Raw genomic sequence first — 12,743 nt, forward strand, 5'->3', positions numbered from 1 at the left:
GATGTGGAGAACATGTATGACATTTATGAAAAGGAGCTCTTAGCAATGGTTCGTGCTTTAAAGATATGGAAACATTATCTTTTAGGCAATGAATTCCTTATTAAAACTAATCATCAAAGCTTGAAGTATTTCAAGACTCAAAAGCATTTGTAGGAGAAACATGCAAGATGGGAAAATTTCTTGTCTATGTTTCATTTTCAAATTATGTACACTCCAGGGAAACAAAATGTAGTTGCTGATGCACTTTCTAGAGTGCCTCGCATTGCAACACTACAGTGGCTCATCATGAAGATTTTCAAATGATGAAGAATACTTATGATGAAGATACTGATTTTGCAGCAATTTGGTCAAATTTACAGCAAGGAGGTTCTCATCCAGATTATTCCATCAAAGATGGTTACCTTCTCATGAACAATCGCCTTTGTGTCACTCTTCCTGTTCTACAAAAGGTGCTTAAAGAAAGTCATGAACCCCCTTATGCAGGGCATAGAGGGAGGGCAGCCACTCTAAGTGCAATTTAGCGCTACTTTTATTGGCCAACATTACGAAGAGATACACATAACTTCATTGAGGCTTGTCTGGTATGCCAAAAATCCAAATATGATAGGCAGAAGATTCCAGGATTGTTGCAACCTCTTCCAGTGCCCAAAGATCCATGGGAATCTATCACAATGGATTTCATCTCAGGTATTCCAAGAACACCTCAAGGTCATGATATGATTTGGGTCATAATTGATAGATTCAGCAAACAATCACATTTTATTCCATGTCATAAAACATTGAAATCCGCACAAGCTGCAAGACTTTTCATTCAATATGTCTTCAGATTACATGGTATGCCTTCTGAGATCATTTCAGATAGAGATTCCAAATTCACAAGTAACTTTTGGCATGCTTTATTTGAGAATTTGGGAACCACTTTAAAGTTCTCCTTAGCTTTTCATCCTCAAACTGACGGCCAAATAGAGGTGATGAATCTCACTCTTTTGGATATGTTGAAAGCTTATGTTAGTGAACATAAGTCACAATGGGAGAAATATCTTCCATTATTGGAGTTTGCTTACAACAATACAATGCACTCATCCACAGGGAAAGCTCCAAATGAAATAGTACAGGGTAAAGTGATTCCTCCTCCAATTATTCGCACTAAAGATAAGATTTTTGCTGTTGATGAGTTTTCTTCAGATTTAAAAACCACACTGGATCAAGTTCGAGCCACTATCAAAGTTGCCCAAGAGCAACAAAAGAAGCAAGCAGATAAACGAAGAAGACCTTTGGCTTTTGAAAAAGGTCAATATGTCTTGCTAAAGTTTGATAAAAGCAGGCTCAAACAAGGTTCTGGTCAAAATTTATCTTTTCCAAAGCTCTCTAGTAGATACTTTGGACCCTTCAAAGTGATTGAGAAAATAAATGAAGTTTCTTATCGATTTGAGCTTCCTGCTCATTGGAAAATACACAACGCTTTTCATGTAAGTTTGCTAAAACCTTACATAGGACCAGAACCAAAGGAACCCATTACTGAAGATCCCCCAAAAGTTGAAGAAACAGAGCAACTCTTGAAACCTGAAAAGATTTTGTTTCTCAAGGATCGAACCACGAGAAGTGGCCTTGTGATACGAAAATTCTTACTAAAATTCACGAATCTACCCACAATAGATGCACAGTAGGTAGATGAAAAATTCATGAAGGATTACCCAAATATTCTATAGCAATATCAAGAAGCTTTTCAGCTGAGGACAGCTGAATAAAAGCCAGAGGGCTGTCACAACTCTATAGAAACAGATTTTGTATCCTTTTTCATTAATTTGTCTATATAATGATTTATTAAATTTATTTCCTTTGCACTAATTATATATAAAGAAAAGTGCATTAGAGCTGGCCATTGATGAGTGGTCACAGGTTATGGTGGACCCACACGGTGGGTTAGAGAAAAGATAGTTCACACTTCCACCTATATGGCCCGATTGGGTGCCTGTGACCAAAACTCACGCATATCGGGTTAGACTCGCACACAGAAAGGATTGATGCCTTGAAGTGTGGGCTAGATCCACCAGAACAGACAATTACAATCAACAAGATGGCATGATCATGAAATGCTTGTATAATGTGCATGTGTGGGCTGAAAGCTTGAAATACACATTTCTTTGCATAGGAAAGTCACATGAAGATTCAGATACCGTTTTTGCGATGTACATGGAAAAAGCTTTCATATGACACCCATATTGGGGGGTCCCTAAATTTTAGGAGATCCCTAAATTTTAGGAGGTCCCTAAATTTTAGGAGCCTCGAATTAGCCTAAAAATACTAGTCCTAAAAAATAGGGATATCATTCTAAAAATAGTAAGTTCTGTACTCTAACTGTGCTTACTAAATTTGGTTGTTTCTATTCTTGATAGTATTCAACCCAAAAAGGAAGGCCATAGAGAAGAGACAAGTGTCAAGACACTTGTCACACAAGTTTCCAAGTGTCCCACCACTTGTCACATCTCATGACATGTGGCTGGACACTTGTCTTGTGCTACTCCACTTTCCCCTTTTGTATTAGCTCTTCCCTCTCCTATAAATAAGAGCTCGTTTTTCTTCATTCAACATCATTTTTCTTTGTTGTAAACTCATGTACAGCACCCATAGATAGCCAGAAACTGGCCCCATCCATCCCCATCATCATCCCCCACTTCTCCATTATCAAATTCCTGCATATTCCCTCTTATATCACTGTTGTTTTACAAGACAGCAAGCCTGTAAATTCATTACAACACTTCCTTCTCGAGCTCTTTCTTCTATTTTAGCAACAAGAAGCAAGCCCTATCCATGTATTGCTGATCAACGATGGAGAAAGGCTGATTTCCCCCCTTTCTTCTCTCATACTGTAAAGAAAATAGTTCTTATCATTGCATAATAGATAATGCATGTGTGTTTTTACATCTTTGCATGATCTTGTGAGAGTGAAAATTACTTCTCCTCACTCTCAGGTTGATTGTAACTGAGCTCTTCCCTAAGGGACTTGGGTTGAGCAGAAATACATTCCTTCGGGGGGGGTTGCCCATCTTCAACCCTCAATCTTGTCTCCATTACTTTTACATTTTCATGGCTGTAATTTTGTGAGTAATTTTCATTTTTAGCTTTAAGTGTTCATTTTCTTTTATATTAAATCTCAAAAACAAGCAAATATCATAATTGTTAAGCATACTACGTTGTTCGGGGTGTTTACAATTCAACTCTTGCTTGAGTTGAATCTTTCATGCCTTTATATTTACGAAAAAACATACTTTCAAGTACGGTCCAAGCTGCATATGAATTCTCTACATTTCTTATGATATGTCGCAGCATATTATTGTCAATTATTGTAGACAGCCAATACATGACCTTTTAGTCTTTTGCATTCCATTCCTTCCGTGCCTTTGTCTCTTCTACAGTTGGAGGATCACTCACCTCCGGCTCCTTTTCTTCACCTGACACAAAATCGTAGAGGCCTTTTCCAATAAGGAAGTTTGTGACACGGAACTTCCGCGAAGGGTAGTTGTTCTTGTCGAGCTTCTCAATGATGAGATTTCCACTGTTCTCTGCCATTATCATAAAACTAATACCAAACAGCAAGAAAATCTTCTACAGCCCTCGACCTGTAGTATACAGCAATACACCAGACGGTCTTTTTCACTGTCTGCTCAACAATATATGCAATCTGTACTAGTTTGCAGATAAACCTTTTGTTTATTTGCTGGTAAACACCTTTGAACTTATAGATTTGAAATCTGTAACCTGTGCACCTGTATACGGCATACACAACTAAAATTGCAGGGTAACTTGAACTCTTGTTTGCAACCTTGCGACTCTAAAACGCGGCCTGAAATGACCTCGGATGGCCAAAATAGCAATGAAAGGCCATTAACGGCTTATCTACAAAATACACAGCACTCTTCACTTACACCAAATCTCATTGCAATCTGGGATTTTTGCTCTGCCCTGCTTCTGGTGCCTCCACAGGCACTATCCAAGAGAAAGAGTGGAAGAATGGGAGAGCTTCTTACCCATGGCTTTCTTACTTGAACCTTGCTTCTTCTCCTTCACTTCAGCCTTTGAAATCAACCTCTCTTAGTGGTGCGGCTCTGATACCATGTCAATAATCGCGTGATGGGGGGACAAGAATGCACAAGTAGAAGCTCACTCAAGAGACAAGAAGAGAGATGGAGGCCAAAATGTTTTCTTGCTGGTTTCTTCTTCTTCTTCCACACACTTTACAATGTACAGAAAGTATAGATAAGATACAACATAAAGGAAAGTGGCCTTCTAAGTCAAACAATGCATAACTGACTACACTAGTCAACTGATGCTATAACTATGCTAGCTGTAAATAGGTGTAACAACCTGAATATAATAAGTAATGAGTCAGTGGAGAGTCATAATGACCATCGACGCGCTAAGTGTAGATGTGTGGACCCATCTAACCACGCGGTCCATCATTAATGTCCGCATGTGTTGAGTTTGTCATCTCAACACTTGGCACCCAAGTGTCCTCCTCCCGCTCCAAGCAACACCCACGGAGAGACCTCTAGTGGCAGGTTCAGTCCATATACCCGGCGCGGCTAACAACCCCCTTGGATAGGGCCAGGCAGGTAGTCGGAGGTAACTAAACCTGCCTCTCCCTCCAGGCTTTTAACCTGAAGCATTAAGTGTTTTTCCTTGAATTAGTTCCTTGAGCAAAGAAGTTCAAACAATGTACCTAAGTATACAATCATGATCATTTCAGTTCTTCCCGAATACTCCCAGCATTCAATCCTCGATCGTTCACGACTTGGCGAGATTCCAAGGGCTTGGCAAGCTAGGTTGCTTGTTTACCCTTTTCCATTGGGTTAGGGTTTATACCCTACCAACCCCAATTATCATTACCTTAGGTCTCCTTATACTATAGTCAAATAGATCTTGGACAACCTCGTCATCCTTGGTTGGTCAATTTGCTTCTTAGCAATTCACAATTGCCCTAAGTTTGACAAATCAGTCCCTAAGAGAGAGAGTTGTAGTAGGGCGACTACTCGACTCTTAACGAATCTAACTTGTAATTAGAACTCGCCTTCCTTGGCCTAAGATGTAGTAGTATCATCTTATGATTTAATTGCAATAGCATATGACCTTGCAAACTTGTTGCACGAGATAGGTAGCAGTACCTATCTTGAGGAATTACATCTCCTATCATATGGCATTCTTTGATTAAGAATACCTATGATCAAGGTATAGGATTTGGGAGTTCCATTGACCCCAATCCAAAACCCTAGTCCCACTAGGCTGAAGATTGATTTGGCTCTAGGATTTCTTGTGAGATCTTAATGTTTGGTCCTTCGATCTTTAAGATGAGAACCCTAAGATCACGACCTTTTTCCTTATGGACCAGTGGCCCCTAGTAAGATTGTCTAATCAAAAATTCCGATGATTTTCTGAAATTATCCTCTTCAAATGTCCAAAACGTAGGCCTTGATCGATAATCCAACCTAGAGTTTAACCTATATGCGAGATGCAACTAGAACATTCTTGCATAAGTGCATCTGTTAACACATGAACCATATATTCAAAAATGCAACAACCTTTCATCATGATGGTGCGAGAAATATAAGTATCTTGACATGCAATTTAAAACTTTTTCGAACATTCCTATGATCTTTTTAACACAAAGCGCTCTAATATAGTAAATTTCCAATGCAATTAAGTTTTCCCTATGTGAATTTATACTTAATGCATCCATATCATGCGGAAGAAGGTGAATTTGATGGAACCTGAACATCTGTAGGAGGGGTATTATCGATTCTTGCGCTTCGGGTTGGGACTCCTACACGTGCTCCTCTTGCTCCCGCGCATGCTCCTCTTGTGTGGCACTTTGGGGCCATCGCAATTGGGATTTGGGAATAAGTCAGGCAGGTGGAGGGTGTGCTGAAAATTTCTGCAAGTTGGCGGTCTTTTCTTCCCGCAAAGGGAACTTCCTTCACAACAAATTGTGTCCTTCACGTGATCTACGGTAGGGGTGAAGCACCCCTAAGAAGCTTTTAGTGGAAGCTTCTTAAGAAGCTTCTTTAGTTTCTTGCTTTTTGTCAGCCAGACCTAATAGCGTCTCCTCCTCCTCAATCACACTGAGAATGATGATGATGATGAAAATGATGATGACGAAGGTATGTGGCGGTAGTCCGGCAGCCTGGCGGCATACCCCACACCTAGGGGTGCATGCCCCTCTTCCACTCTCTCTCTCTCTCTCTCTCTCTCTCTCTCTCTCTCTCTCTCTCTCTCTCTCTCTCTCACTCCGACACGCTGTCAGCAGGGGGAGAGAGAGGTTAAAAATATTGAACTTATCTTAATTAAAAAGGTAGCTTTAAATTTTTGAAAAGGGGGTGTTCTTACGAGAGAGGTACGGGAAGGCATTTGTAGGGAAAATGTTACAAAAGTAGTGCATATTGAGTTCACTCTTGATTTTCGTGTTATCCAATTTTTTAGGAGACCAAAGGCTGACCATGGATATTACATTGTGATTGTTTAGTACACATCCTAGCTGGTTAGTTGATCTTTGAGCATGGGTCGAGGAGAATGATTTTGGATGTTTACCTTGAATACCCACTGAATGAAAGGGCACCACCTCTCACTAAAAAATGGGAGGCACTTGAGGGCACCTCTGCCACTCGAACTTCAAGCTCTAGTGAGTCGATGAGAGTTCCACAATAGAGTAGGTCTATCAAGTGTATGTGAATGAGATGATAAGGACAAAATATCGAATACACGATGCCAATGTAATAGAGTGGGATCTTGGGACTCCTAATGATTCCTGTTTGATCAAACTTCGTACTATATTATTTGATGATGAGTGTGCAAACTATGTATTGCTCCTACATGAGTTTAGGAACATATTTTCATGGAGCTATGATGAACTAAAGGGGATTCCCTATATTATTGTTGTGCACACAATCCCATTGAAAGAAGGTAGTAATGCAATAAGGAAAAAGGTTAGATGAACGCCTTTTGAGTTGAGAGAACCTCTTTTTGAGGAATTGATGCATCTAAGAAAGGAAGATCTAATCTTTCTTGCTAAACATATTGAATGGTGCTTCCTAGTTGTGATAAGGAAAAGAAGAACAATCAGACCTACCTATGCATAGATTTTAAGGAGTTGAACAAGAAGATAATAAAGAACCACTACCCTCTTGTATTTATTGACCAGATTTCAAATCTGTTTTTAGGGTAAGAAATGTACTCCTTCATGGATTGCTTTGTAGGCTATAATTAGATGGTCATAGTAGTTGTGAGGAGGATAAGTTGAAAATGATGTTCGTTACAGTCTTTGGTATCTTTGTGTACCATGTCATGGCTTTTGGTCTATGCAATGCTCCTGAGTCTTGGCAGAGAATGGCTAACAATACATTTGCCGATATTTTCCCTAAAGAATTGAAGGTTTTTATAGATAATTCGGGGGCGTCTACCACAACCTATGATAGATAACTCATTATTCTACATAGATGCTTTGAGTATTGTCATATTCAAAGCTATTTTTAAAGAATAAGACTAAAATTTCCCTAAATTGAATAAGCATATATACAAGATCGGAGGAAAAAAGCCTCTTGAAGGGATAAAAAAGTGACTTGATGGTTCTAAGTGTATTCACATATATCACTACTAAAATATGGTGACAAACTAGAATAGTTTGACATCGTTAAAATCGAGTTTTTATTGAAGCATTATAGATTAATTAAATGAGGCCTCCTAAGTCCCACTACCATCTTTCATGAACATGATAGTGATACCTCATTAGAAAAGTGCATAAAAAGATCCACCACTTGAGTCGACCATATAGCAACTAGTTAAATTTATTGAGACTTACATTGTCCTTAAGTATAGAGGATGGCCCTCAACATGAAAAAGTGTTCAGAGATCTTTAATCATCTCCTCAAGTACTTATTGCATTATCCTTATAATTGAAGCTATAGTTGGGTAGAATGGATGCTTTGACACATAATTTCATCATGTCTTGCAATATCTTGTGCATTATTGCAATCTCAAAAGAATCCATGTAAAGGTTTCTTATCATAATAAAAAACATACATAAGGTGTGGGGCACATGACCACGAGTAGCAAAAGCAAGTGGCATATACAACGCACTATCTAGAAAATTCTAGACTTTTACTTGAGTTATAAAAGTTCTATTGGAATTAGATTCGCAATGTAGTAAATATCATTTTGTGGATAACATTACTTAGCATGAGTGGCAAAAGCAAAAGTCATTTATATACGCATATTCAATATTTTAAAGGAATTAATAATTTTCACTTCACTTTATATTGAGCCTTGACTTTCATGGACATTGGTGGGACATGTTAGCATGAATAGGCGAAATAGAAATGCATTTCAATAGATACTATGTTTAAGATGCTCAACTATAATCAAGCAAAATAATGAGGTTATAAAGCACAATCTTCATAGAAACACTATTGGTAGCTTACAAAGCTGACAACTTAAAGATCCAAAGGGCTTCGCGAATCAAGTCCATATGTTGTCATATATAACATAAAACATTTGAAGATTTTAAACCTCCATTTTGATATTTGAAGATTCTAATTAAGTTATGCACTTCACTGATTTAAATTAGACCTTCCTTGTTCTAAGAAATAGTGAGGCATGTTAGCATGAATGGAAAAAGCCAAATACATTATATTATGTAAAACCACTTTGTAGATCTTTTGGAATGAGACATATAGGATAATGTGGGATAAACTATTCATCACATTTTTAGTAGGAAAAACTATTGACCTCAAGTTGGATTACATTAAGTCTAGAAAAGAGGATGGGGGCTTACTCTTCATAAATACATTTTTTAATCACCATGGATTTTCCAAAAGTAATGGATTTTTGATAATGGATTCTCCAAAAAAAAGTCCACATCTATGCCTTTTTTTGTCATAAAAACTCTAGTAAATTCTATAAGTTTGAACTTTGCTCGTCTTGGGAAAGTCTACAATGAACTTTAGATTAAAGCATTAGTATCTTGTAGTCACCAATGGGGCTAATGCATCATAAGAAAGACTAATACTTAGCAAAAAGTTGATCAATTATATGTGCACTATTACACATAGCTAGCAGTAGGTATGCATTGTAATCCAACAAACCATCAAACATGTGCATGCTATCACCTAATTCATCACATTATAAGGATGTAAACAATACAAGATTGAGAAAAGTTTATAGGAAGCGCTGATGAGCGTTGTGGCAATAGGCTAGTGGGAAGGATGAAGTGAAAAGGCAATGTGGGATTTGAGTAGTAAGGGCAAAAGTTAAAGGTACACATAAACTTTGTATCACAATAAAGCAATGCATATGAGATGGTGACAAAGTCTTTATAAATAAATCATTTTCTATAAGACATATAAAAGTATTTGACTTACAAATTTGGAGGGATTTTTTAATTAATTAATGAATTTGCCATTTTTTAAGCTAAATGTTTGGTAAACTTTCACCTCAAACCCTCTGCTTCATTGTTTAAAGCTTTCTTTATTAGGAAGATTTATAATTCATTTTCAACTAAACTTGAATTCTTCAAAATGATTAGTGGAGCATATGAGTGTGAATGAGAAACTGTGAATACTACTATAGAAGTAGATTAGATCATAACAAAGCAAACTAAATGAGGGTTTGCTAAAATATTTTCCAAGAAGAGATATATGCCTTTGACATATAAATTTGGAGGGGTTTTGGATTGAATTCCCTTACCATTCTTAGATGGGAGATTTTGGTTTACTTCAAGATATTAACCTTTCAATTCAAAGTTTGAAGAGTTCTTGCATTCACATACACAACATGTAACCAAGGAAGCTATAAGAGGATGTGGGGCTCACTCTTCACGAATGTCATTTGTGATAATGGATGTCCAAAAAATAAATTCCATCTTTATGCCATTTTTATAACGAAAAATAGGTACGCTTTATAAGTTCAAACTTTGAAGGTTGTTTTGGAAAAGTTGGATCAAAGGAAATGCAAATACTTAGCAAAAAGTTGATCAATTATATATGCACCATAACACACAGTTAGCAGTAGGTGTGCATCGTAATCAAGCAAACAATCAAACATGTGCATGCTGTCACCCGGTTCATCTCATTATAAGGGCGAACCCAATACAGGATTGCGAAAACTTAACAGACAGCATTGTGATAATAGGCTATTAGGAAGGATGGAATCCGCATTTGCAGTGGTATTTGTGTGGCTGGTTCTGCTCAGCACTGTAGCTTCTTATGCCGCGGCGGTGAAGGAAGGGTACCAGACCTTTGTTATGTTGGGATCAGTGGGTTCTGATCGCTCATCTAGTGTAGCAGGTCAGGACGTTGGTAGCGAAATTAAAGAAGAAGAGGAAGATACGGGTCGGGATGGATGGACATGGTCCGCGGAGATAGTGCACAGAGACAGGTCCTTCGGGGAGGGACATGGATATTCATTGGAGAGGAGGTTCGCGAGGGATGCTGCGCGGCTGAAGGCCATCGCGCGCAAGTGGAGGATGGCAATGACGGGCGCGAAGGCCAGAGATGTTCAGACGCAATATGCTGCAGCCGGCTCGGTGGACGATATCAGCAGCCCGATAGTGTCGGGCGAAAGCCAGGACAGCGGCGAGTACTTCACGCGGATCGGCATTGGGACGCCCACGAGGCATTCGTACTTGGTGCTGGACACCGGGAGCGACGTGTCGTGGACGCAGTGCGCGCCGTGCCGGAAGTGCTACAAGCAGAGCGATCCGGTGTTCGACCCGAGCCTGTCGTCGACGTTCAAAATGGTGGACTGCGGGGCGGAGCTGTGCAAGGAGCTGCAGCAGTCGGAGTGCCGGGGAGGGGAGTGCTGGTACGGGGTGTCGTACGGGGACGGGTCCTTCACAGTGGGCACGCTCGCGCAGGAGACGTTCACGTTCTCGCGGGACGCGACTGTAGCCGGCGTGGCCGTCGGCTGCGGGCACGACAATGAGGGACTGTTCTCTGGCGCGGCAGGGCTGCTGGGACTCGGACGCGGGAAGCTATCCTTCCCGTCGCAGATCCGGTCGGACTTCTCCTACTGCCTCGCGGACAGGACTGCCAGCTCCCTCCTCTTCGGCCCCCGAGCCGCCGCCCCCGGCTCGTCCTTCACCCCCCTCGTCAGCAATCCCAAGCTCCCCACCTTTTACTACGTCTCCCTCCAGGGCATCTCCGTTGGCGGCCGCGCCCTCCGCCTATCCCCGTCCGACTTCGCCCTCTCGTCCTCCGGCTCTGGCGGCGTCATCCTCGACTCTGGCACCGTCGTCACTCGCCTCGTCCCGCAGGCCTATGCCGCCCTCCGCGACGCCTTCCGTGCTGGCACTAGTGACCTCCGGCGCGCCGACCCTTTCTCCCTCTTTGACACCTGCTACGACTTCAGTGGCCTCCAGTCCGTCGAGCTGCCCAGCGTCGACTTTCACTTTGTCGGCGGAGCCACCATGCGCCTCCCCGCCAGCAACATTGTCTACCCCGTCGACACGCGTGCAACCTATTGTTTCAGCTTCGCGCCCAACAATGATATAGACCTCTCCATCATCGGCAACATCCAGCAACAAGGCTTCCGCATCTCCTTCAGTACCCGCTCCAGCCGCGTCGGTTTCGCGCCCAACCGCTGCTGAGCCTCCTGTATGTGAGCCTCCTTCAGTACCCGCTCCAGCCGCGTCGGTTTCGCGCCCAACCGCTGGTGAGCCTCCTGTATGTGAGCCACCGGTGGCCAGAAGCACTACCTTGTCTCTTTGTAGCGACTCGAATGTGAAGCTGTCTCTCTACATATAAAGCTATATCCCAGTGTGAACAACCCCTATCTCTTCTTTTACTACAACTCTTGTGAATCTTGCTCTATAGTGCAAATTATAACAAATGTGAACAACCACTATCTCTTCTCGAGCTGTGACTTCAGTGTGAACATGGCTTTGTAACACACTCTATGATGTGTCCCAATGTGAACAAGCCCGTTGACCAATTTTCTTACTACAACTTTGGTGTGAACAAGCCCTACCTCTTTTCTTACTACAATCTTGTGTGAACCTAACATTGTACTGCAATAAAACATTATCTAGAATATAGTTTATATATAACAGCTACTTCTACCTTGTTGCTCTCCATGCCCCTCGGGGTTGCTTTGTTGAACCTTGGCGCAGAATGCGAGCTCCAAGTGGGCCTTTTTGGTAAGCAGAACTGGTGATGTGGGATGCCCCCATTCATCACTCACATATATATGAAGGGCTACATATTCACTCACCACTAGATGCCAATTCCAGTATCTTAGACATTTGGGTAGCTAATGCCATCTTTGCATGACAACTCGTAAAATTCTTTTTAACTTGCAAGCTAGTTTTATATTCATTTAGAAATAATCCACATGACACAGGGCGCTACAAGAAACACCTTTAGTGATGCACTTTAACCAAACCACTTTGCTATTCTTAACAATTTCACCCATCAAAACTAGTAGCAAGAAAATCTATGGAACCATAGATATGGAAGCTTTGTTGAAACAAGAGAAAGCATGCTCCCTTTAGGTTTTGTTGAATTTACTAGGGCATAAAGGCATATAGTGTCAAGATTGTGGGAGAGAAGGAAGGAGTCTCGCTTGAAGCTTTCTTGCTTGCACAATGGGGGAAGACACACAAGGGTGGAGGCTGAAAACAGTTTTTCTCTTCTTAGTTGTGTAAGCCAAAAGAACTCAAGTACAAAGAAATAGAAGAACCCTAGATATGGGTCTCAAAA

At 40.9% G+C, this 12,743-nt stretch overlaps 1 pseudogene across 1 annotated transcript; it reads left to right on the forward strand.

Moving 5' to 3' along the window:
- The first annotated feature begins 10,010 nt into the window (after positions 1–10,010).
- On the forward strand, positions 10,011–11,990 carry LOC148030100 (aspartyl protease family protein 2 pseudogene; annotated as a pseudogene). The gene is made up of 2 exons (XR_015692130.1): positions 10,011–11,637; positions 11,722–11,990. The product of XR_015692130.1 is annotated as an aspartyl protease family protein 2 pseudogene (transcript).
- Positions 11,991–12,743: the final 753 nt, after the last annotated feature.

Source organism: Lygodium microphyllum, chromosome 10 (assembly GCF_053477565.2).
Source record: "Lygodium microphyllum isolate KBCC chromosome 10, Lygodium_microphyllum_v1.1.10, whole genome shotgun sequence".
NCBI classification, from domain to species: Eukaryota; Viridiplantae; Streptophyta; class Polypodiopsida; order Schizaeales; family Lygodiaceae; genus Lygodium; species Lygodium microphyllum.